Raw genomic sequence first — 27,800 nt, forward strand, 5'->3', positions numbered from 1 at the left:
CATAGCTTTTGTACATGGTTTTCGAGCATAATTTCTACGCTTACGCTAATTAAAAGAGTACATGTTGACGTGACACGTGAAGAAAAATATGACATCACGGCTTAGGCAACGATGTGACTGAAAGTCAACCGGTGACATATTTGTAAAATAATTGGGCCGCGATGCGCGTCCAACGCGCGGACGAAAATTTCCACGTTGCTTTCCATTATCGCCTCGTTCTTTAATCACCGGTTGGTAACGCGAATTTTTCGAGATTTACGGTGCCCGAAGTGTGAAAAGAGAGAGAGAGAGAGAGAGAGAGAGAGAGAGAGAACCGAGCATTATGGAATTACCCCTGTCGGGACACGTATCACGAAATTATCCCGGCAAATCGGGCGCTGACAGTAATTATGTCAGCGCGTCCTCCTCGTGTCTGTCTCAATTATCCGGCTACATTTCCGAATTTTCATCCGCTATAACAGGGCACAGTTCAAATATCTCTCACTAGCCAATGTGCGGATAACATTGAGAAGATTCGACTTGCGGATTTCTCGATCGATTGTACCATTTAGTGCCATTTTTCCTTTTTGTCAAGAAAAAAGAGTGACTCTAGTAAAATTAAATCAAAGACAGTTATAATATTAAATTACAAATTTCTTTTTATTGTTGACTCAAATTAAGTCGAGTCATTTAATTAAGTTATATTTAATTAAATTTATATATATTTTGTGTAAAAACAAAATTAAAATTTTTAATAAACTTCTTACAAAAATATTTTTAACAGTAGTAAAATACATTTCGCTTCATATAAATAGATAAAATAAAACTTTTTTTATATACAATTAACTTTTATATATGTAAGTTAATCTAGAATGTAATCGTGTACAAAAATAAATAATTTTTTATACTTTCGACATTCTAAAAAATATTATATATTCACATAAATGTATATCTCATTGCATTTATGACAGCAAGCTTAAAACAAAATGTGAGTTTTTCATCTTTAACCATTCGTCCGTGCACGACTCTCTTTCGGAGCAGTGTCGACGTCGACACTGTCAGTTAATTCGTCTGTCAATCTATCAGCGGCGCTATAAAAATTCAAATGCGCTGCCCGACAAAACGCGGAAAAAAACTTTCCGGCCAAAAGGGTAAAAACGCGCACATCGTGCTTTCGGTCATCCTTTGTGCAACGATTTAACATTTAATTCGCCCTGATACTTTCGGATGTGACGTTCGACCGTTGCCTAAATTCGATTTAACGTATCCGCAAATAGCTTTATCTCCGCAAATGTGATTGACGAAATGTGAGGACAGAATAGTTAAAAAAAATCTTTAAAATAAGATTGAATAGAAGTTATTGATGAATTGAAAATAATAAAAATGAGCCAAGTTTTAAAATAAATTTAATATATTAAGATACAATCATAAAATATTTGTGATAAAGTCTTAAGGTACATTTTAAGCATAAGATTGTATTATATAAAAACCGATATCTAAAGTGAATCATATAAATTAAAGAGAGACTTGCCCTACATATGTCCTACATATCTGAATTCTTCATCTATTAGTTAATAATATCGAGATTCTGTCAATACAGATCATTGATAAATGGACCACATTTTAATAAATAGATAGGTGAATTGATAGATATTGTATAATTATTAGAAATGAAATATGCTTTCTGAAATACTTAGAAAAAAATTTATACTTTTATTAATCATTATATTGTATCAATCATTATATTATATTAATCATTATATTGTATTAATAATCATCTAATAATTACTCAACAATAATTTATACGGCAATTTATACTCGTAACAAACATGTAAAAATATATTATTGAACAATATTACTATTTATAATATAATTCTCTTATTCTAACAATCACAACAAAATTCTATTTCAAATTGTTCTTTAAATGTTTACGATTGATTTTTATTTCCAAGAACAAGATTATATATAATTATTATTTTAGCTAAATTAATTAACGTGTTTATTTATAATGAGTTATAAAACAATTTCAAATTTTGCGAATAATGCGTACTCTTCTATCGAGATGCAATAAACAATAAATTGGAGCAGCGGGTCAATGAAAATGGTCGACTAATGCCAAACGTAACTCCGCAGTTTCATATCGAGGGTTGTGTACTATGCTAACTGCACCGTGGGGGACGTTCGCAATTTACAACACGACGTGTAACGTCCGTCACTCGTTGCTGACATGGGATGCGATACGTAGCAAAGGATGTTTTGCACGATTCACTTTACTAGCATCGTGTCTGAACCGCATAGAACCAGTGAAATAATTTCTTCGTTTCGGATTAAGAAAGTCATATTTTACAAAATGCAAAAAAAAAAAGAGAGAAAATGGTAAGTTTTATAAATATATATGTATATTAACGTTTTATATGTAATTAACTATTGTTTTTATAATATTTCAAAGCAATGTAGCAATCGCTATCATTTTTATATGATTTTAGAATAACTATTTTTAAGAATTTTAAGAATTAATAATAGAAAGATACAATTTTTTTACATTATTTTGATTCTGATATTATTCTTTTTCCTTCGCGCGTTTATCATATGAAGAGATATTATGCAGTTTTAATTATTGTTCCAATATAAATTCATTTTGAAATTTTATACGTCTCTCACTTCTTCGACAGCATCGTAAGATTGTGTCCAAGTAGTATGTCGCATTTTTTTGTAAATTCCATAGGCACCATCGGGTTATCTGCGCGACAGGGTACGGAACACGCGAAATTCGTGAAGCTGCAGCGAAACTTTGTGAATGCACCCTTAAGCTGGGAAATCGTACTACTTTGTCCATAATTTAGTTAAGAGCGTCATGCGTGTGACGTGCACGGTATAGAATAGATCGGAACAACCGAAGCGCGAATAGAACTGGCGTACGGCCAATCCCCTGGTCCAGGATCCGTGTAAGTGACTTATTATCCGCCGTTTATATGTGCGGGGCCCCCCTATTAGAACGTGCTGTATAATATACGTAGGCTCGTCCTGCAGAAGCGCACGCCTAATTCTTCCTCGTAATGGCGCTAATCATTAAAGGCTGCGTGTAATTATGCGCACTCGTAATTCTCTATAATACATCTGTTTTGTTTTTTTTTTTCTTTTTTTTCTCGTCTATATCTATGTAATTTCTAGTTAATTTCATTAATTTCTTTTACTGACACCAATATTTCTCGCGCATATGATATATATGCAAGTATATGTCATTTGACCAACTGATTCAAATTTTATCGTGTTAACTTTAAGACATTTAAATAAAAAATAACGAATATAAATAAATAGACATGTATATCATCAAAAAATATTTATATTAATATTTGCGTAAAAATTAATTCTTAATAAAAATTGAAAAAATTGTTTATTTTCTTCTAAAAGTTATGCAAAAATATGTAATATTTATCAACAAAACGAGTATATACAATATATTGAAAAAAATTACACACTTAGAGAAATATAGAATATTATAATATTACACTTGTATTTTTAGTCAAGAGGATTTAAATACAACAATAGTTTGAACTCAAACTGCATCATGGTTTTTAACTTTCTTTGCACGCGATTAGTCAATTCCAAGTTGCATCATATATGTCACAGTGTTCATTTTAAGAATTTTATTCTGGGAACTTTTAAACGCCTCCCTTTTTCTGCATCTCAACGTCTTCTCTCTTTCTACAAATATATACATACACATAAATATATATATATATATATATATATATATATATATATATATATTCTATCTCAGTCTTATTAGGAGGTAATTACGACGCAGTCACGCAAAATCAAATTGAAGAAATGTGCAAAGCGAGTTTAATGTTCACTGGGTTCTCCAAGCTAGTACGAATAGAAGCGAAGTTTATCTCACGTGTAAAATTAGGGGTTTAAGGAAGCATTTAAGTGCATCTTCGTTACCATGTTACATGTAATACACGCCCATTTAATTGTAATGGTTGTAATGGTCGAACTGCGAGCATGTTTTACGGAATAAAATTATATTTCGCAATATAATTATAATTTTTACTTATCTCCAAGAAATTTATAATCGCGCATTTTTCAATTATAAATCTAAATATAAGTGCTTTTACAAATTAGAATAATAAATATGTTCCATCATTCAATAAAATCACTTTAATGGATTAGAATGCCAAAGATTTTGATCATTGCGATTAACGTAGCAATTAAATATAATTCCAAAATATTTGCAGAATGTAAAGCTCTGTGGACATGTACGGAATTTATCAATTTGATTAAACTTATAGTTGCATGAACATATATTACATAAAATAATCGTTAACAATTTAATCCGCTTAATTCATAATATAATTATGAAATATGTAAATATAGAAGATTCTATTATTTAAAATACAATATATTCTCCTTTCACTTTCTCCCATCATTTTCGCGCGCAACATTTTCGACTTCTTGAAAGCGATTTGCCATCGTGCCGCCCGGCGAGAATGCGAAAAAATATTTCGCGAGGAATGTGCGGAAAAATATAGCGTTCAGAGAGAAAAAGAAAGACAAAGAAAAGCCTTAATCCTTGTTTATAACGACTTCTCACGTAGAAAATTCTCGCGTAAAAAGAGATTCGGCAGCGGAGAAAGGTCCCACGAACGAATGGCAAGTAGGCGTGTTGAAACTTTCTCGAGCTGCGTATATATGGTATAGCGTTAAAAGTTCGCCGCGGGACTCTCTCGGCAAAGTTTCCCTATCCAGGCAACGAGAACCTTTCGACGCGCGGTGCCTGATGCAATGTCGCTCTGGATAACTGAGCTCCGAGCTCCTTTTTCACCCACGGGATCGACAAAACAAGATTTATTAAATCTCAAATGCAACAGATACCGCACTAATTATAGCGGGATTTTTTTTTAAACTACCGCACGAGTTTTGAGTCACGATGTACGCAAGTACAGTATCAACGAATATTATCTAGAACAATTTATCGTGTACCGCGCATGAAAAAAAATTGTGTAAATATGAAATAAAAAAAAAAAAAAAAAAAAAAAAAAAATTATGAACAGAAACGAAAATATGTGAAAAATGCGACATTAACCGAAACACCGTGCAAATTGATTAAAGAGATAACCACGGGGAATGGCCACAAAATTTCACGGAATTCACAATCCACCGAGAATACGGCATCGCCGTCCGGCTATCTGTCTCCCGAATACTCGTCCGCGATCTTCGTCGACATTTATCCTGGGAATATCGCAGCCAGGTTGAAGTATCGGCCGTCACATTTCTCGCATTGAACATCAATCGAACAAAGAAATCGCAGGAACTCCCAGCACGTTTCTCGACGAAGAGAAGGCTCCTTGTACCTTGCCAAAAAATTGTTCGTCGAATAGAAAATACCGTGCGGATCAAGGCACTTCGAGATCGAGCAAAAGAATGATTTATCGGCTTTTAATTCTTCACGGGACGAAAGAGATAGAGAGTATATCTGTAGTAGAAAAAAATTTAAATAGTGATTAATAAAATTGATAGTCATCTATGCCTCTTTATTAAAGTAACAAAATTATCTTACTTAAATAAAATCAGGAATAATCTACTTTAATTATTTTTAATCCATTGGTGTGTGCTTGTAACTACTTGTCGCAACATCTATTTTAAATAAAAAAACAGAATTACAATAGAAAATATACGGGAAATATAAGGATAAATATATGTAAAAAAAGTTAATTAATCTGGTGTAAACCGAATTTCGCTATTATCAGTCCGCAGTCGGGTGCTATTTAAATGTTGGGAAAATTGCCAGAGCTTCTCGCGCATGCATCGTGGTATTTTCATGCGCGTGCATACGTGGATATTTATTCGCAGCAATACGATGAAACGACCACACGCACGATTATACACATAACTCATTCGGTGCGAGGTAATAAAGAATTCTGCCTCACAAAGCGGCCATGTAATTAGCAGCAGTTCGAATAAGAGTAATATTTTATAAATAGTACATTTATCTAATATATGCAACAGTTTCATGTGTTTAAACTTTTGTCAATATTGTTTGTCTTATTTTTACTTGTCCTTGTAGCAAAGTATAGATTAAAAATATTTGCAACTAATAATTATTTCTCGGTGGATTCCTCAACAAAGGAAATATATAGATGTATTTTTAACATACTTTTAATATAATAATTTACTACAGATTCTATTCATGAAATGAAAAGTGCATAATATATTTTTGCACTTCATTAAGCAATTTTATTTGTACCTTCTAGTCCGTTAGCGTAGAAAAAAAATGTCTAAAAATAATGCCTAGCTTCGCTAAGGCAACGCACTTTTACCTAAGTCCCTTCGACTCGGGGATAAATCTCGTTCTCCGAAGCGTTTAACAGAATAATGGGCGATTTAGTCTCTCTCCGGGTAGCTGTAATAATTTACAAACCAGACGTTGGCAAATGATTTTGCTGTCTGCCGCTCAGACTGGCGCATCACTCGCCCCGGCTTCGTTCGCGAGATGAACGCTCCTCTGGTACATGTACATCGACCACTTTCGCGTTTCTCTACTCGCATGCAGCCAAGTTCGACGCAACGAACGAAGGCGGCGGAGTGGATCGTCGTGCTGCAAATTCATGGGACGCTCGTGAAGAACGACGACAGCTCGCGCTTCGTTAAAACACCTTACACGGACGGCGCGAGTACGTATTCACCATGAAATTTTCACCGCTCCAAAATTACGCGAGATTTTCCGCTCCGGTTGGTAATTATGCGCGCTCAGCCGACGAGTTAACTCTATAAGTGCTTGATATTGAACGATGTCAGCAATCGACGACATGTATCCAGCCGCGTAAGGTAACACGATTTCTCCGCGTGCTCTGAATTATCGAGAGTTCAATCCCCCAGACTCCAATCCGCGCGATGTAATTTACCGTCTTGTGTAGATCGGATAAAGATCTTCTTGGATATACTAAATACTGACAGAATCCTTTGTTCGATACAATCTGTATGCAGTATAGATTTTAGCTAATCCCCTGCGATGAACAATTCGTTAGCTCAATGATTTCATAATTTTAAATCAACCTCATATATTTTTTTTTTTTAAATTCAATTACATATATAATATTTCGCGTATATATCTACTTACAACTTACTTTTGCCTTCAATCACTCAAATATTGAAATGTTCGCCACATAATCTTTAGCTGGTCAAAGTTCAGCAACAAGTTCAATGGGACACTATTGTAATAGAAAAGTACGAGGCAGCACAAACTTTCAACGCATAAATATTGAACGTGCATATCCCTCACCATCTGGTCTCGGTCTTGTACATTTCTTTAGATCCGAAAACTTTCTTAGACGCGCGAGTTCTGCATAAAGGGGGAGAAAGTTTCTTTATTTAGACATTGACGGCGGTGTGGATTAAAAATTTACCAGAACGCGGTCTATTTTTCTTACAGTTGCAGGAAATCGATACCTAGAACCACTGCTGTAAAAATGAACGAACTGACCGAAGCGAACACGGACCCTGGGAATTATTTATTAAACGAGCTCCTTGCTACCTTCGTCGGCTACGCTTATGGGACGGCATGTAAAGGATCGACGTAACGTTCCATAACGTGCGCGAACGATGAAACTAATCTATCGAGAAATTCTTTTATAATAATCCAACACGGTGCTTAATATATTTTATATAGAATTTTTGTTTATAACTCGTATATCTTATATTTAAAAAAAAGACGCTTTCTCGATAAAGATTGAAACATAACAATTTACGGAAATCTCATGTAAAATTTTGAGTGATAAAAAACAATCTCTTCTTTTTTTTTTTTTTTTTTTAAAAAAACACAAGTTTTAAAAAGAAAAGATAATGTGTTCAAATATGATGTATTAGTCAAACATATGTTAGTTAAATATCTATTTTTTTAAAGAGACAGAAATATGTATATCCACTTCATTTCTTAGTTACTGAGTATATATCAAATTTGAAATCTTTCCAAAAAAAAAAAAAAAATATATATATATATATATATATATACACAAAATTTGATCATAACCGTAATATATTAAAGAGTAAATATTATATTTACATATCTTTCCGCAATTAAATGTTGCATTATGATTATCATAACGATGTTAAGCAGAAGAATTATGTTTGATATGTCTTCCATACGAAAAAGGCACGACATCGTATTCGATTATACAATTTACATATATTTATTCAGTGAATTATATCTATTATGAGACGTAGGGCGCGCGTTCGTGACGGCAGGGATATGAAAAGCGGCTGTCACGAGATGTAACATGGTAACCTAATGTAGTCGTTAGACTCTGCGCAAGCCAGTAGCCCAAATAATAATGTTTCGTACGAAGATCTTCCTTTATTATGCTGAGCGTCGAGATTTTCAGACCGTCAGCAAATTTCGAAACATGGACTAAATAAATATACAGTCCTATTGTGGAACAAGGCATAAAGATATATTTCAAAATTTAACATTTAAAACATCACATCCGCGAGAGGTGTAAAATAATATACAAGCTTTCAATATAATTTAATGAATAGAGAAACGCAAAGAGCGTCGGTTATAAACGAAAATTTTCCGCAAATACTATCAGACGAATGTGTAGAGGAAAAAGTAAATAAAAAATAATATTATTTCCGTGAAAAATTCAACGAGAGATTGTTTTTTAAGACTATAAAACTGGAACACGCGAGGCGAATCTTGTCGTCGGCTTGGTTTTGCATCGAATTACGGGACTCTGCTGTCGGATTTTCATAACGATCATACGCAGGACTTGAGCTTTATATTCGCATTAAACGGAAGCAGAAAGACGCGCTCGCGAAACTCTCGGTAGAAACTACGTAGCCGCGACGAAGCTCAGTGAAGAAACAGCCGCGCGTAAAGTTAATAATGCAACAATCGCTGTCGACTACACGCTTCCTTCCCCTTTTCCTCTTCCTTCCCGCCCTCCCCGCACCACAAAATCGTTGCTTTATATAATTTAATTAGCTTCATACGCATATTATGCGAGGTGTTTAAAAAACATGAAAAGTTTAATAGCGTATTAGTAATATAAGGGAAAGAAAGAAATGTCAACAAAAAATTTTTTATAAACAAAGAAAACAATTTCGTCATTTAGCGACTCGGGCGATTCATTTGGCCCACTTGTTAAACATTCCTTACTTATTTTATTTGCTATAAAGTATAAACAAAAAACAAAATTTTGGATAATGTTAAAAAGACTTTATCAGAACAGACTATTAGCGTGAGATTCAGTTAGTAAGAGACTTTGAGAGATATTCTGATTTTTTTTCGGAATTTTGCTCGCTTGGACGTTGGCGAGTGTTACGTGAATGCCGTCATGGTCAAACGGGATACGATATATTTCGACGTCAAAGTCAGCTTTGTCGAAAGCTGTGAAAATATGAAAGAAGATAAAAAGAGGGAAAAAAGAGGAAAAAATATGCAAAATGAGGACGCAAGCTTTTCTCAACAATCACGTACAACATTGTTATCTTCTTTCATTAAATAAATAAATAAAAATCTTTTTCTAAAAAAAATATTTAAAAAACGCAAAGCGCATAAAAAAGCATCCAAAGTTGTATACACCTAGATGTATAAAAAAATAAAAGTTTTAGACATATTTGTATGTATGTATACTTGACGTTTATAACAATAAAATCAAAATCTTACTCATCGATGCGGAGTTAACTGTACTGAAGTAATGTTGATCTGTAACATATAAATATCAAATTATAGTATCAAAATAATTAACACTTTAAATAATTAATATTGTAAACGTTGAATTTTATATTCAATGTATACACACACAATACTAAGCAAATATTTTATATAGAATAGTTTTGTAAATTTTAAAAAGTCTATTTTTTAAGAAAAGATTTTTATATAAATTATATATTTTAGATAAAAATCTTTTTCTCCAAGTTTTTTATATACTATAAATATATATTTACTATATATATAAAACGTTAAGAAAATAATAATCGTTTGTATGTCGTAACTAAATGATAATTAATATTCCCTATTGTTTTGATTTTTATTTCAAATAAATAAATTACAAAACATTTTTTTCAATAAATATATTATTTCAATAAAAAACTGCTGCTTTGATATATTTATAAATCTTTAATTGTAGAGTTAATTAATCATACGCGAATCGTTAATCGCTAATTGTTTATAAAGAATGATTGCATTTCGAGGAGCGACACACGAAGTAATTCGAATCTTGTTGCAAAATCAACACGTAACAGTGCACATAATAACAGCGCGTCGTATGTCAGTCGATTTATTGTAATTCTGTAAAACATTACTTTATAGGTACTAGATATTTAATACTTATGACAGATTTATAATTTCATAGGTAATCGCTTTTCATGTTTTTACTATCGCATTACCACCACATTATTTGATATAGAGACTATGGATAATTTATCTCGGTAACGTCATCTAATTGAAAAAAAAATTTATCCATAAATTTTTTATAAAGTAAAAAAGGAAAAATGCGTTTACGGCTATACTTTTTTTTCCTAATCCGACCCACTGCGATGGCGCTGCTCGATCGCCGATTCTTCTTCGGCGTGATATCCGGCCGGATATATTTCGCCAGCGCGTACCAAGCGCACGAATTCCATCAGGACGGTGGGATGATCGGGAATATTCGCATAGTTTTGCACGGAAACTCCGATAGCCGAATAACGTGGTTAAGGAGAGGAGAACGGAGTGGTAGCTATCCGCAACATGTCTCTGCTTTCAAGCAGCAAGACCGTTTCTGAACTTTTCGGGGATGTACGTGTAATGATCGCGCGTAATACGTAATGATTTTACTCGATGAGACGCAACAGATCCTTGGTCAGCAGATTCTGGATAATGAAATAACATGATAAAAAAAGAATCGTGGTTTTAATACTACTGAAAAAAAAAAAGACAACTCAAATAAAGAAATTAATACAGAAATAATTACTAATGTATGAGTTTCCACTTGTTACAGAAATCATATATATGAATATTAACCGTACTTATTATTAGGTGTAAGTTCATTTACTAATTACATAGCTTTAGGTTTTTACAAAACAATAATCAATGTCAAATTTATCCAAAAAACGCGCTGAACATTGGTTGTAAAAGTACGAGAGATTAACGACATATCTAGAAGAAAATCTTTCCTTTCAATTCACCCTCGCATTCTCACCCTATTTTTCCTCCGTATTTAATATCCACGCCCCGTTGTTATCCCGCCCTCTTTTCGAACAGTTTTCCTCTCTGCGTGCGAATCGGAACCGGAAGCTCGACTGCGACGCTGGGAACGAGACATCGTCACGGTGCCGGATAATCGAGAATATTCGTACAGTTTTGCAGGCGAGGTAGCAGCGATAGGTGAATAAGGTGGGATAGGCAGGGACAGAAACGGTGAGGAGAGCTGTCCGCAACACGTCTCTGCTCTCAAGCAGCGAGGTCGCCCCGAGGCATCCAAGTTTACTCGCAACTTCACCGCTAACTTCTCAATATTCATCCCAATTATATACCGAAGCTCATGCACAATTGCCACAGAATTCGTACTAACGCCTTCATATACACCCGAGAGCGAATGCAAATGTATGTTACATCTGCGTCCAGCAAAAACAATTGGCTGGTACTTTAAACAGAGTGTGAAAACAATTTCGAGAGCTTACGCTTTTTAAAATTATATATTTTGTGTAACTAAATTTTCAAAGTTCTGACAAAGAATTAAAATTCAATTAAAGTATAGAAAGTCATAGTATCTGTTTACACTTTTAAAGCTTAAAATTCATTACTGGGCATATTTTTTATTAAGAGAAAATATGTTCATATTATCGAATACAGTAAAGATTTTAAACCAATAATAACTTAACCTCTCTACACTATAAAATTGTAAGTTCAGCTATTTTTATCATAGCGTCCTATATTCTGCGATATAAAAATGCATCCAAAGTGGACTTGAAATAAATCGACAGGCGACATGTGACAATAAAATCTGTCACCAGAATTTTATCTCTTCCATAGATTTTCAAGAAATTTAACTTATTTAATTTGAATCATTTCTTACATCTGATATTTGTAAAAAAATGTATTACAACACCATTACAAAGTATACATTTTGATGTCAAAATGTTAAACAAGTATTACTACGAGAATAATATTATACGAAGAAATAAAGATACTATTCTCTCTTTAAGCTTTTTATTAAATATAAAGTATTCAAAACTAAAAATTTCAATTTTGCTATATGTCCCAGTTATATAATATTTAAAATTTAGAATGAACTAGATGAATCAGATATATCAAAATAAATCTAATATATTTCGAGATTCATGAAATATTATATAATTAACATTGCGCAAAGTATTTTTAGCCTCAGAATTTAATTTAATCTCGCAAGCTACATCTTATATCTTATATCAAAGTAACTGTATACCTCGACAATTTTATAGTGACTGCACACAAATAATTCATAAAAATAAATAATAATTTTAATTCTACATAGCAAATTTTTACTTCAACTCACAAATTAATTACTAATTTTATACTTTAAAAAATTAAAAATGCTTTACGCAATGTTAAATTCTTGAATCTCGACATATATTAGATTCATTAACTTTTGACATAGTTGAGCTGTCCAGTTCTTCTTTAAGACAAAAATATATTCAAATATATGAAGCGCTTGCTTTTAATCAATGTGCAAAAGTTCTAAGTAAAGAAATGTTGTTTGCAATCATTTTACTTTGGTAATAAATGAGAGATTATATTTTAATATTCACTTTAAACGTTATACTTATATATATATATATATATATATATATATATATATATTATATACATTTCTATTTAAACCTTTCAAGCACAATTATCTTTTTGCATTAAGAACTAAATTCTAAATTCTTAAAAAGTGAGGAACATTTTTCTTTATATACATGCATTGTTATGTATTTCAATTATATTAATAATTAAACAATGTCTTTTATTACACGTTTTAATTTTATTGTTTAATGTACAATAAAATTACTTCCACAGTCACTTTACTTGATAAGTTAAAGTGAAATTAACTCTCATAATATTGGTTTTAATAATTAATAATGAAACAGTTTTAAATTTTCATTTGAAAGATGTGCTGTTAAAAGAAAATTAGAACTAAAGATCATGAATACAGTTTGTCCTATATAATGTAAAAAGCAATATAGGTCGAGAGACAACAGATATCGATGTATGACAAGAGTAACACTTTACTGTTGTGTTGTATCGACAAAATTAATTGCATCGTGCGATAAAACCGTGCACGATAGGTAAAGTTTCACGCAAAACCGTAACGCTATATTGACACGTGTACGCATCGCGACGTTTCCCGGAGGACTATATATAAATCTTTCTCTCTCTCTCTCTCTCTCTCTCTCTCTCTTTCTCTCATTCTACTGTTTTATTTTTTATTTACTCATAATATGACTTTAATGGCATTGCGCATAGATTATCACATCGCATGGCAAATTGTGTTATTTACGTAACATTATTTTACATCCGCTGTAATGTTCGAATATAATATCCAATAGTATATAATATCCAAGAATATATGTGACAACGGAAAGTTAAATTCATTCTTGATCCATTTCAGATTAGTATATAACATTTCTATTCATATTGTGTATTGTAATTTCTTAACTATCTGACACAATTTCGAATAATCTTTATATCTGTATTCGGCTTCAGCTAATCCGATTATACATAAAAGCAAATTACAATTTGTCTCGTGCAGATTTTCCTAAATAAATTTTATAATTTTTGCATTTCTCCTTTCCCGTGACTAGAGCTTAACCTGGTCGCTCTCTGTAACGACACATTAGAATAATAAGACTTTGAAATGCATTAAGAATCCCTCTCTTCCTGCTGCACCTACGCGTTCCTTGGCTGGTACATACATTTTAATTATGCCTCTGCCTTTCTTGGTGGCTCTCTCGCATTTTCTCTCGCGAGCATCGCGGCCTCGGGTCCTATCAAGACGAGGACAACGAAGTCTTCTTCACGTGCCTCTTATTACGCGGGGCCGACTAAGAATCTCGCGCGTGTACCGTGCATTCTCTCTGTTCCTCTTGCGGCCGGTAAAGCCGCATTGATAATATAAAAGATCGTTTGAAAAGCCGCGCACGTCTCGCGTAATGTATGCGGAGAAACCGAGTAAAACAAAACAGTCCCGCTGAAATTGAATACAAATTTCTGGCTCGTTCTCTTTCTTTCTCTCTTTCTCGCCCTTTCTCTCCCTCTTTCACTCTAGCCTTCTCTCTCGCTCCCTTTAGTCGCGGTCGACGCCACGACAGAAATACGGAAGCGTCTTACTGTTTCCATCGTGGATATACGAAAAATTATGGTCGCCGTAATGACGATAAAAACGAGTGCGCTAGCATGAGTCCCATTTCAAGCGAATCACTAGAATTGTTATTGTATCGAGATGAAGTACCGATATCGACATTGGGGTCAACAAAAACTATTTCGATGATATTCTTGATATTGAAAGAAATATATTGATATCTGATAAATATATTGATGTTTTTTTTTGCGCGCGTTTATCTATTTAGAAATTAATATTTTTAACGAGAAGTCTGGCGTGGAATTTTCGTTTTTTTAAATCTATAAGAATCTTTAAGGATTTCCCGAAAGATCTTTGCACACAATTAATATTCACAATTAAGGAGAATTAGTTTTTATTATAATATTAAATAACACAAAAGTATTTAATTAAATATAAAATATTTTAACTCTTTTATAATTTTCTTACAAAGCCTTAATCGTAACTGATATTTTGAAAAATGTTCTCATCTCTTTTTTACGGTAAAAGGAAAAAAGAAACGCAATGAAATAAGCGCTAAATTAGATATTAAATATGAGAAGAAAAATGTATCGATTAAAAAAATTTCGTGACTAAGAGATAGTATAAATTCTTTGAAACAACATTATAAGGTTTATCATAATATTAGCTATTTCAATTCATTTAAAAATTTATGTAAAATAAAATGAAATAAAATGGGAAATTAAATAAAAATAAAATTAAATAATTTCCTTTTTGTATGCAACATCTCTCCTGCAACATCTTTTTAACGTTAAATTGGAATAAAATAAGTTTCTTCTTTTTAACACACCTAAGTTAAAATTATCTCTTAGATATTTTAAAATATAAAGGTTATTAATTTTTTACATATTTAAACATAATATTGAGCTTTTATAGAGCTTTTCTATGCAGCTTTTCTTTATAATTGTGAAAATACACTGCCCGTTTCGATTATTTTTTTCAGTTTTTTTTACCATTTATTTCATTATAATAATGTCATCATAAATGTCAATATTTTGAATGCACGATTAATAAAGAGTTAAAATTTAAATTAATTAAATGCTTATCGCCAAAAATTAGATAGTTCTCAAAATATATAAAATTTTTAAATTTAATTCTTTTAATTATTTCTTTATATGTATATATACTTATGTGTAACTAGGTATGGCACGATAACAAAATAATGTATATACAATATTTCAATTGTTCATATAAAACTAAATTATAGTACCTAATTTGCATTTATAATCCTGGCACTTTATCGTAGCTAATCGAATAAATTACTCTTGAATGCACAATCGATCGCCTCAGAAGAGAATCGTATCGCCTTTGCGCGTGATCGAGAGTTACAAAACTAAATAATAATGACGGTATCGATTCCAGCGAGTTATCACTTTCGGAGTCGGCACGAAGAGCGCGCGCGGACGCGTTTCCAACTTTATTCTATCTTCGAAATTAGTTCAGCCGTCTTGGCACGTCTTTGTCGAGCTGTTGGTGATAAAGTTTAGTATGCTAATTCGCGGAACAGCTGTGCGGCTCCGCCAGCCCGAGCAAAATACCAAAATTATTGAATTTAAATTGCCGTAATTAAAACGTCTTACGGACACCGACAAATTTCTAGATTTCTTGAATGATTTCGGATTTCGCATTAATGTCAGACGCCTGCCATGTTGCGTACATTGCATGCACATGCATTATGTAGAGGCCACATATGGAATCTATTATCCGAGCTTTTAGAGATTTCTTTAATAAAGTCCGAAAACTTGCTTTTTCGAAAGAGAGAAAAAAATTCTATTTATACGAAACAAAACACGAATAACACGATAAAATTTATATGTCATTTGTAAAAAAATAAATAATAGAAAAGATTAATTAAATTTCGAAAATAATTTTGATTTTATTCTTCAATTTCGCATAGAATAAAATAAATGAATTACATCTAGAACGTATAATAACAAACAGAACTTTTATAACATCCTCTTATTTAACAATCCGTAACAAACAATGCTCAAATTTCGCAATTCTCGTTATCAATACTTAACTACTTAATCATAGACAAAACTATGCAGCAGCGAATCGATTTTCATCCTATTAATTAATATTCGCACAATGCAGCGATATAGCTGTGGTTTTATCGCAAATCACGATTATATTTCCGCTTGTTCCATCACGCTTCCCCTCCCCCCCCCCTCTCTCTCTCTCTCTCTCTCTCTCTCTCTACCGGATCGTTTAACTTTACCATCGAGAGATTTCCGGAACACATTTAGGGTACAATCACCAGAAAACGCGTCGCCGTGCATTTAGCGGATTTCGCGAATCCGCGCTCGCGTTTCTCACGCGTGCGCGTTTGCACGCGTGAAAATCGGTGCGCATTAGCATCCCCGCTGGGGCGGTCCAGATCCGTCGTTCGATTTAATCGTTTCCCATGCACTCCGCCATGCCCATTGTCGGTCGCGGCTCTATAATAATTTAATGCCAGATATAATAAGTTACTTGCTGTCTGGCCGACTGCCAGCCTTGCCCTATTCATTTCCTTCCATGAAAGCCGAAAAGCGACCGAGCAGATGGAGCGTTAACTTATGGACTGTCTCTTGATAGTACCGCCATCGTCGCTGGCGGCGGACGCGCTCGAGTGAATTTAAACGTCGTCTGATCTTAATTGGTCAACCCCTAATTGAGAGGCTCGTTAAAGGCCATTAATGCGCTATTAGCCAGCGAGATCATTCTTCTCCTTTTTCCCTGACACGAACAATATATTCGAAATCTTCGAAGGGTTAATATCTTAAGCGCTTTAGAATAAAGTAAAGAAAGCGAAAGAAGAAAATCATATCTCTGATATAATAATTAAATATTAAAATTTCTTAAAATTAGAAAAATAATCTGTCATAAGTTTAGTTTCTGGTAAGTTTAAGTTTCTATTTTTCTAGATTTTTCATCCAATTATAAATCACAAACTGCCTTAGTATTTGTGTTAATTTAAAAAATATGTCTTAACGTGCTGAAAATACAAGGGAAAAAAAAGAAAAAAAAAATTCTAAAATAGATCATTGATTTTCAAAATTATTTTTCTCTCATTAGGGAAGTAAAGACTTTTATCACGACAAGATGAAATGCTCGAGCCGTCAACATTCGGGAAACGCGAGCGATCGCGTTAGACATTTAATTTCAATTAATGTCGCTGTCGAAATTATGCCGGGCGCAATTCACAGCATCAGAATATAGCGCGTCATGGCCGCGCGACTCAAGCAAGTGTCTGCCGGAATTAATCGCTGGTTAAAATGTGCTCGGCCGATGCGACGCGGCAAATTAATTCCCAGGGCGCTCTGTAAATACAGCGTATTATTGTACCGCCACCTGCGATCTGTCCGCTATTAGCGTCAGCTTGGGGATGGATTTAATCAAAGGTGATAACGCTACCCACGCGAACGCTTTATCGCCGCGACTGTGTTGACTCTTGTTCACGATCGATAAAACTCTGAAAGTGCATATCAAAAGCGGTATAACAAAATGCATTCGCCGCGTAATCGAGTGCAAGCAATCCATTTATTTCACACGGATTAACGACGCTGTCGAAAGTTCCATACGAATTATCGTACAAATCGACTTGATAGTTAATAAAACACGATTCCCCAAAACGAAAAACCGAGTCACTTTCTCGACCTCAATCAATATATCTCATTTAAAATTTTGATGTCTCCACAACTGTTTAAATATTTTTCTTAAAAATTAATTTTACGTTTTAATATTTATAAAAACCGAAAAATAAAAATATGCAAGTATTTATTAAAATTTAATGCAAGATCTTAACGTAACCTTTTGCTATTTATTTTATAAGCCAGAACTTATCAAAGATTAAAATTGTGCAGATGCATACACGTATACATATATTAAAGCTTTTTACAATTTAAGAATAATACAATTTACATTTTATATCTTTCAATATATTTATATAATTCATTTAAATTAAATCAACGAAAAACTATCTTTGAATTAATAAATAAATTATTAAAATTATTATATATTGAGAAAGAAAGAGACAAAGAAAGCAGTAACAGGTCAAATATTAAATTTTGCGGATGTTTAACTTTACTGCCAAAGTTTTTTCAAAAATGGTTTAGCCAATATTGATGAAAGTTTTATTAATAGGTACGGTCGGAAAATGGAATTAAGCTCTCACAAACCAACATTTAGATTGGTTTACCCCGAAGCGATAATATAAAATATGATGGTAAGCGCAAAGTTTGCATGTTGGCTGAAATTCTTGCAAAGTTCGAAAACTATCTACTGGGATTAAATAAAACTTCTACAAAATATTAATAATGTCTATATGCCTGAAACTGATCACTATACAATAAAATAAAATGTTCGGATAATAAATAATATAGCGATTGTGTAATTGTGGCAAATAAGAAAGTTAATATTTGCTGTAATGCGTCAATGTGATATATGTATATGGTTTAAATAAAGAATTTAAGCATAACAGAATAATCTATTTTATTAAAAAAATTTTGTTAAATTTTAATATTTAACAATCTGGTAACTATATAATTTATACTCTATATAAGTTGTAAAATATAATTATCTATTTTTAACTATGCTTTATTATTTTGTATAAGAAGCTGTATGCTAACAACATAATTTTATTTATAAAAGACTAGAAGAAATTTTATTTATCTACTACACGTAACTACGTTATCTAAAGTAGGAACGTTAGTTTCTCGCAGATTCGTCTGTCGTTTTGTCCCCTTTCTTGATTCGATGGTAAAGAACATAATTTCGACAAATAAATATACCAACATCCAATATCTCTCCATCAATTAATAGTAAAGTCAACTATCTACCATCTTAAAAAGAAAAATATTTTGTATCTTTCTAACGTACTATATGTAACTTTATTTGATTCATTTAACCGTTACGATAAAAATTAATAAAAATTTACGACCAAAATATACAATAACAAAATATATCTCTTCTACTTTATAAATAAACATTGTGCTATTTAATGTTAATGAATGATACATCACATGATAACTCAGATTACAGAATTCTGAATTCGCAACAACTTTTACATTTTAAAATAATGCAAATAATTATCAATAACGAATAAATTAAATACCTTTCAATGTATATATCCCTATTTAAAATAAAATATTCTCTTTCGAGATCTTTTAAATGCATTTTGAAACGCGCTTCACAAATCTCTGGCGCCATCCCTCTGTGCAGGAAGAAAGCCATGAGCAATGGAATATCAATAGTAGAGTTGCTTGCAAAAGGAAAGATAGAAATGGATTACAAAATTTATTAGTAGCTGATGTTAACAAATTAATAGTTAACCAATGTTAACTGATGTTGATAACAATACTAATAGTCAATATGTTAAATAATAAATACGAAACATTATACTTTCTTATAAAATCTTTTTTACCACAATTATATTAAATATTTATTAAAACAATTGTTAAATTAATTCAAATATATATGAAATTAAAAAAAATTGATTTAAAATAAAAAAAATATTGAAAGATTTTGAGATATCGAAATGTCATTTATCTTAAAAGATAACAATGGCCAGATAGAAAAAATATCAAGACATATCAAATATTTTATAATTTTGCAACTTATCTAAAATGCAATGTAAATGATATCATTTGTCTAATTAAACTAGTTCGTATAAGCAAACTTTGATATTTCTAACAATATAATTCTGAAATCTCGTTAAAACTTATATGCATTATTTGATTACACACGCATGCAATATTAATTCCTATAGTTAACAGCCATCGTTAGATGTATTATCATATGAATAGCAAGAGGTCTATCATTTAAGACTGTGAACCGGTGCGAGCCAGCAATTACGCCAGTATTGTTCCGAAAATCCTCGTCTGAAAATTCTGCTTCGTAACAGAGCCGCGAGATATCCAACATTAAGACGTTGATCCCACAATTTCTTCTTCACGAGGAAAGTGGCGGCCTTAAAACGAGAAAGAGAAGGACAGAATCGCCGCTTACTGCTTATATCGGATTTTACAGTGGCACGAGTTTCTCTGATTAGATTCCGGACCGGAGCTAAGAGCACACTTCTCGCCATTCCCTAGAGACGGGACAGAACCCGGGCGGTTCGTTGATCAATGTTCACAAAGTTCACAATACTCGGAATCCCATATCGCTGCTCACGGGTGTCACGTGACTATCGCGGAGAAAGTTGAATCGCGCACGTAATTTGAATAAGGACGCGATGAGGTGATATACATGCAGATTTTCCGTTTGCGCGATTGCCATAAGTGACTACACTCTCCCCGTTGTCTCTCTCGTCGTCGTAGTCGTTGTTGTCTGTGTAGAAACTTATAACCGGCGAAAAGTTTAATTCGATGAAACTTCGTTGGCTCGCGCGCGCGACAGGCAAAGGATCGGCTGCTGTCTCGAAATTGCGCCTCGGCTTATCTCTCGGCCAGCGCGTGAAGAATTAAACCCGCAGATTCTATTCTATGCGCACCGATACTGACAAACATTTTCGAAATTCGTCCAGTACCGGCGTTGCGAATGAAGCGATTTTTATCGCGCCCTTTTGTTCGCTCCGAAAACGGCCCGCTGTTCTACGCGAAGATTTATTTCCGTTACGAGAACCTACAGTATGCAGTAAAATTACTTTCTCTATAGAGGATATCTGGTTTTATATTTTTGTTCTCACACACATGTAGGATTTTATATACAATTTTTAAAACAAGTAATATTATTTTGTTATTTAAAATTCACAGTACGTTTTTCTTCTGCACCTCAAACTCTTTGTATATAAAAAAAAAAAAAAAAAAAAAAAACATGAACGTACAAGAAAAAAAAAAAAAAAATACTCGTGTTATTTTCATATCAAATCAATAAGATATTTACAGCTTAATCGAAAAACTTTTTATCTTACTTTTGTTGCGTATATACACAACTGTGACATTTATAGAACTCGCAACTCGTTGTTCAAAAGACGTTTATTCTGCTGCAAAATGTATCGCGCTTACGAAAGTCTCGTGTGGCTACGGTAAGATAGAATAGATTCCCTTGTTTTTGCGAAATACTGACACCAACTTTTCGGGCTGTTCGCCCGCGCGAAGTTTCAGAAGATCGGAATTAGCGACACGGTTGGCCTGAAACAGCGAGGCTGTAATTCACCAGCTTCCACGCCGGCGATTGTATTGCGAGTTCGGACCGAACAGCGGTGCGCGTCCGCGCGACGAGGAATATTACGTGTCTGATTTAAAACACGCGCGACTACTGCGGATTCATTACGCCCTGCTTGTTTCGCGCACCGAATGCAATTCCGCGCTTCCCGAATTCGTATTTTCAGCGATATTTAACCCTGAGAATATCGAACTCTTTTTTTTCTTCGTATTTGTTGTCGAGGCAGAATTTTTTACCGCTCGCGAATAATATATATAAAAAAAAAACTGTTATATCGGAGATCGTTGTTATTCTACACTGACTACTAGACTATTCTAAAAAATTGAAACTACAAATTTCAAACGCGTCAAACGAAAAACAATTTATTACAATATTTAATAGGATATATCTCTGCTATTGAAAATGCATATTCGGTCATTTACTAGAATTACCTTTCTTTATGAATTTTAATGAAATCAAGTGTTTCTTAGCTTAGAATTCAATAGCTTTAACATTATATCCATTTAATGTATTATGTTTCCATCTGTAACTATACAACTTTTTGAAGTTGTGGCGTATCATATAATTAAAACTTTCTTCATTATATACTATGTAATGTTAATTGAAAATAAAATATCAAAATATAAAACCGCAAGAAAACGTAAATGTATCCAGTATGCATTGAAAATAAAAACTTCAAACATTGTGCTATTTGAAATATCCAAGGCAAAATAATAATAAAATTAGTTGCACATAAATTACATTTTAATTGGCATTCGTTGACTTGAATTTTTATTATTTTTCGCAACGAAGAAAACATTGTAAAGCGTGAATTTCTCGCCTTCGTTTAATATTTTTAATTAAACTAATAAATTATAATAACTCCAGGAAAGATTAAAATATAATTTAATCAATAATATTCTGTAAATTTCAAGAAGCTAACATAATAATTAATAAACCACTAGCACAAATATTTACAGACCTCTACAAACTAATAATAAAATATTAATATCGAAAAATATTAATATTTGATTATTAAGATTTGTTAACTGTAAAGATATATTTTAAATAATAAAAACTCGATAATACACAAATAAAGATGCAATATTTTCTATTAATTATTCAATTTTTTTAATATATTGTTATTATTATTCGAATATTATTTGACTGCACAATGTAATTGACGGGAAAGAACTTCAAAGCGATCTTGCTTCGAGCTTATGCGTCTTTAGTTATTGTGCGTTTGGCTTTTACATACACACTGTCACAGGTAGCTTTTACGCCCTCAGCCCGTTCGGCCATGACATCAAAGCGGACGAACATGTAAGTCAACAACACAACGCGCGAGGTGGGTCGCGCTTTGAATCCATAATTATGCAGCAGCTATATATACCTTTCGTTAAAACATACGCTACGCCGATATTACTCCATACAGTGTACATTTAATCGTACCACTCTTCTAGATTTAATATTTACAAATCTCTCAATATGAAAATGTTTTACTTAACCATTATAATTGGAGATATGTTTACATAAGTTTAATTTTGTCTATGGTTTCTCAAACCAAGCAATGAATATTCAATGCAAAAGCAATTATACTATTCGAGTTTAACACTGATACATTAGCTTTATTTATACTAAGCAAAAATTAAACAATCGCTATGCTAATCATAAGATAACAAGATTAGTTTCGCTTATGTTAATAATATTTCGTCACAGATTTCCGATTAAATGTAATACTAATTTGCGGATCACTGATAGCTGATTTTCGATCTATTATCGCGAAAATGGCATGTATGTACGTTTAAACAGTCATCGCAGAATTTATCGAACGACTTACATCATTTGCCGAAAGCATAATACAATCCCCTCTTTCGAGTCGCGGTCCTACATCGGTTTTTAAGAGTAATCGATCAAACACTTTTCAATACACTTACACGAAAAGGGATGGAGAAGTCCTTCCCGATTTAATATACCATTAAGCTTAAATGCGCTGCATTCGGGGGCACTTCGTTTTACCATCACCTTGCCCCGACTCTATGTCGTGCTTCCGCATTGAAAACTTAAATTGTGCGCATTCACTTCGTCCCCGATTTTTACTTTCCAACTCCCGACGAATTAATCTTATTTCAATATTGATAAAGTCGGTCGTAAGTCATGGCGTCGATCGCGATTCGAATGCGCTCCGATAAATCACTTCACGATTGTCAACTGGTTGAAAGTTGCCCCATAAACTCGCGGCGCACTTTGACACCTTATTACCGTGACTACTTCTCATCAGAGATGACATTCATGGAAAAGAATGACATAAATCGGATGAGACTCTATATAAAAAGGAATTACAGATAAAGAAAAATATCTTCAGATTATGATATCTCTCATTGGATAAATGAAATCAATCCTTTCGTTGCTCAAACTATCTAGACAAATTAGGTCGAAGTTGATTCTTTTTTTCTTGAATGAAAAAAAGAGGAGAGAATAAACGGTATAACTATTATAAAACCTATACAACCCTAAAAAAAGCAATGCCACCCACTATTATGGAAGGTTAAAGAAGATATACTGAAGGTAATAGTCCGTTTACACTACACGCCAAGAAAATCGATATCACTTACAGCATTGAGGCCGTGGAATGCGGTGAGAACCTGCGGGTTGGTTCTTAAGCCGCGATTTCTTAGCTACCGGCGAAATAGCGGTGTTTAGCATGAGAAGACGTCTCACAAAAGGGTAGCTCGTTACGGTACTAAATCAACCGCCGTTTTATAAAAACTCGGGAAATTCTGATAACAGTGAAATGAAATGGCATAATATGAAGAATACCCTCTAGTCGTGAACTCTTAACGAGCAGTTGCATTTTTTAAGTATGCTGAAAGCAGAGCGACCACGCGAATATATGAGATCAAAGATAATTGATATACATATATAATGTCCAGAATCTAAGAATCTAAGAAACGTAAGAAAGTAAGAATGGAAAAGGCCGATGTATAATTATAGCAGAATAGATTTTTTTCGATTTTTATGAGTGGAAATTTTTATCTTTTTCATATGTTTACTTTTAAAAATTGGTCCGATGGATCGATATCGTTTTATGCGTGACAAAAACACATTAAGAATACTAATTATGTCATCTCAATATCATCACGAATTTTCCCGTGTAAATGAGATAAAAATCGTGATATCGAAAACATTGCTAATCTTCGAACACAATATTTTGCAGGGCACTAAAATCAATAATTGATATGACACGCAAAATGGCTGTATATGTGTCTACGTATATAAAAGATATCAACGAGCTGCGAATTTTTGTGCAGCCATTGGGTTTAACCTTCTTGTAAAATTCATTGCGTGAAATATTGAAAATGTATTATCCGGTTTACAATACTCTTGGAAATATCGGCAATAATGACTGTTCACCAAGTGGTTACTCGATTTAAATAATGAATGCTAAAATCGAACTTAATATCACCTTCCCTACGCGATAAAACTCTGCGCGAATTAAATTCTCAACGCTTATGTAAATAAAAACTGAATTTATATTCACGCAAGGCACATATAGCCAATTCCAGAACAATACGTGCATTCTTGGCTTGATATTGTATAAATATAATACGTTCGACGAGTTATTTCGCAATTTATGTCAATACAATCTCAAAGTATTGTAACTATATTGTAATTTCGTTTAAATAAAAAATCATTAATATTTATATACTGTGGATATATACGTATGTGTGTATATGTGCAAAAATAAATAAATAAATCTAGTTTATCGATAACGCATATTGAGTGCAATTAATATTTTGCAATTTTCTAATGCAAATATATATTTACAGAATTTTAGCATAATAATTATAAAATTTAATGAAAATTATACTATGTAACAAATTTCAAGAGATATATTAAAGTAATCAATCGATTTTTAAAAAATTACATTAAAAAATGATATTTTATCATTTTAAAGAAATGTATTTTATTTTAATAAATTAATCATAATTAATTTCATTTTTTATGACAACCATTTGAATAAATATTCATTATATACATATATTAGCATTTCTACGATTTCATACAACTGTAAATTATGGTGATTTTATCACGATAAATTACTCCAAAATGTAAACCACTCATTTCTACTATCAGTGTTACTCCCATTGACTTTAAATCACGAGAAATGCTGAGGTCATCAAATCTTGATCTGCGCTGCAATGGAAATTTCAACAAATCAGGCTTAACACGCTCCGCAATTTCACGAAAACATGCTAGAGCCCCTTCCGTGTTCGCAACACGTGTTTAACGCTAAATGCGGTCGTACGGTTTTGAGTTCTGCAGGTATAACCGGTTGCTTATGTACGCGATGCCAGCGAGGGATTAGACTGAGGCATCCTTACATTCGGCGTTACACGCATGCTGGGAATTCGGCTCTTGCGGTTTGCAGGGTGGATCTTTGAGCATTATGCAAACGGATGTATGTCGACTAAATATTTAGCAAACGTTGGCAAAGTTATACTGCACGCGAAATGTCACCAGCACGGAAATTTCTACTTCGTGACACAACTTTATATACAGAATATCTGCACAATAATTTATTAATATAGGCAACAAAGTAAATAAATCCTTGCAGCGTAGTAATATTGTACCGTAGACAGAGAGAGGACAGGCCTTTAACTCCACATCTTAGAACGAATAACTGAAACTTTATGCTTAACATATTGAACATCTGACAAAGTTATTTTTATTTTAAATTTATTATATTATTTCCTTTTATGTATAGCTTACCTTAATTTAATTTTTTACGATTTTTATCGGCTAAATGTGATTAAATATTTAATTAGAACCACGCGAAACTCTGATAGACACATTTCACGCATTGCAATTAAGAGAGAGTGAAAAAAAATAGACTCTCACTCATAAAAATTTATGGTTAATGAAAGCAAATAAATTGTAGATTTTAAAAAGCTCAAAGAATCTGTGAAGTTAATGGCCAAATCTAAACAGAAACGTCGAGATACCGAGATATATAGTGTGGTAGTTATTGTATAAACTTTGCAAAAATAAATATCAAAAGAAAAATCGAAAACTTAGATATTTAAAAAAAAATAAATCAACACATAAAAGTGAATTATTCTTATCCATAATAACATGATTAATAACGATCGTGTAATCATTAGCGTGCCCTTGTATAATGCGCGAAGAAAATTGAATAATGCATATCAGAATTTGCCTCGAATAAATGTACGTATGCTGTTAAATTACCGCAAAGTGTATTGATATAACGATGTTCGATTCACATCAGGATCATACAACTCAATAGATCCCTCATATATTATTCTACTCATAAGATCAACCGGGCAGAATTCTCGTTAACGCGGAGCGTTTGGTGTACCGATCGTAGACTTGATCAAATACCATTCGACAACGAAGGCCGAAACACCATAGGCATGCTCCGCCATACGGGACTATATACATGTGTAACAGGCGGAACATTTTGCTCTAGATCCGTCCGATCGATCCCGCCGCATGTGAAAGCACGCGCTGGCACGTACTCCTTTTACGTAAAATTGCTAAAGCTTCCCTACATGTTTCGATGGAGTCCATGAAACCGATAAAATCTGTCCTATGAACTAAATAGAGTGACAATCCATTTAAAAGAAATAAGAATTCTGTCTGAGCAGATTTGACATTTCCAAACGTCATGTTGTGAAAATTCACTAAACTGTTTGCAAACACGATAAATACTTTCGCATATAATCAATATAATCATAATTAATTCTCGTCCGATAAAACGAAAACTGATATCACTAACGTAAATTAATTGTCATTAATATACACTCTTCAATTTCAAGAAAGATTGAAGATTAATTGATAAGTGACGTTTTTAATATATATAGAAAACAAAATAAAGATGCTTTCATAAAGATAAAATTAGAGTTTCGGGATAAAAAAAACACTGTATTGCGCGTGTACATTAATAAATTACGATGCGAATAAACCGTGAAACGTAAATAAATTGCGATTCGAGTAACAAAAGTTGTTCTTAGTTTCACAAAAGTTCGAATCTGTATAACTCCACAAATCTGCAATTTGAAAACACTTTCAATAGAGAAACTATTAGTCCGTGATTCCGCAGATTCACTGATCCGCGGATTGCCAAGCTTTTGAATAAAGCACTCATAGATCATCCGGCTTCTGTAAGCCCTTACACTGATATAGCGCTCGCAATCGAGGCTTTCTACCTCGCGCACTAATATTAACAGTAGTTATTGTCGATCGAGGCAAGCCTGCGGCACATACTTGGCAACGGTATTCACGTCGATAAGTTTCTGTAAACAGGAACACGTTACGCGCCGCTAC

The 27,800-nt window shown here is 33.0% G+C and overlaps 1 long non-coding RNA gene across 8 annotated transcripts in view; it reads right to left on the bottom strand.

Annotated features, from left to right (window-relative positions):
• Positions 1–27,800, bottom strand: part of LOC140672214 (uncharacterized) — a 214,800-nt gene that overhangs the window by 149,941 nt on the left and 37,059 nt on the right. For 7 of the 8 annotated variants that reach the window (XR_012047854.1, XR_012047856.1, XR_012047852.1 and 4 more), the window contains exon 3: positions 9,650–9,688. The exons of the other annotated variant lie outside the window; for it this stretch is intronic. This is a non-coding gene — a long non-coding RNA (uncharacterized lncRNA). The remainder of the gene's footprint in view (positions 1–9,649; positions 9,689–27,800) is intronic. 8 annotated transcript variants of the gene reach the window in all.

Source organism: Anoplolepis gracilipes, chromosome 13 (genome assembly GCF_047496725.1).
Source record: "Anoplolepis gracilipes chromosome 13, ASM4749672v1, whole genome shotgun sequence".
Classification (NCBI taxonomy): Eukaryota; Metazoa; Arthropoda; class Insecta; order Hymenoptera; family Formicidae; genus Anoplolepis; species Anoplolepis gracilipes.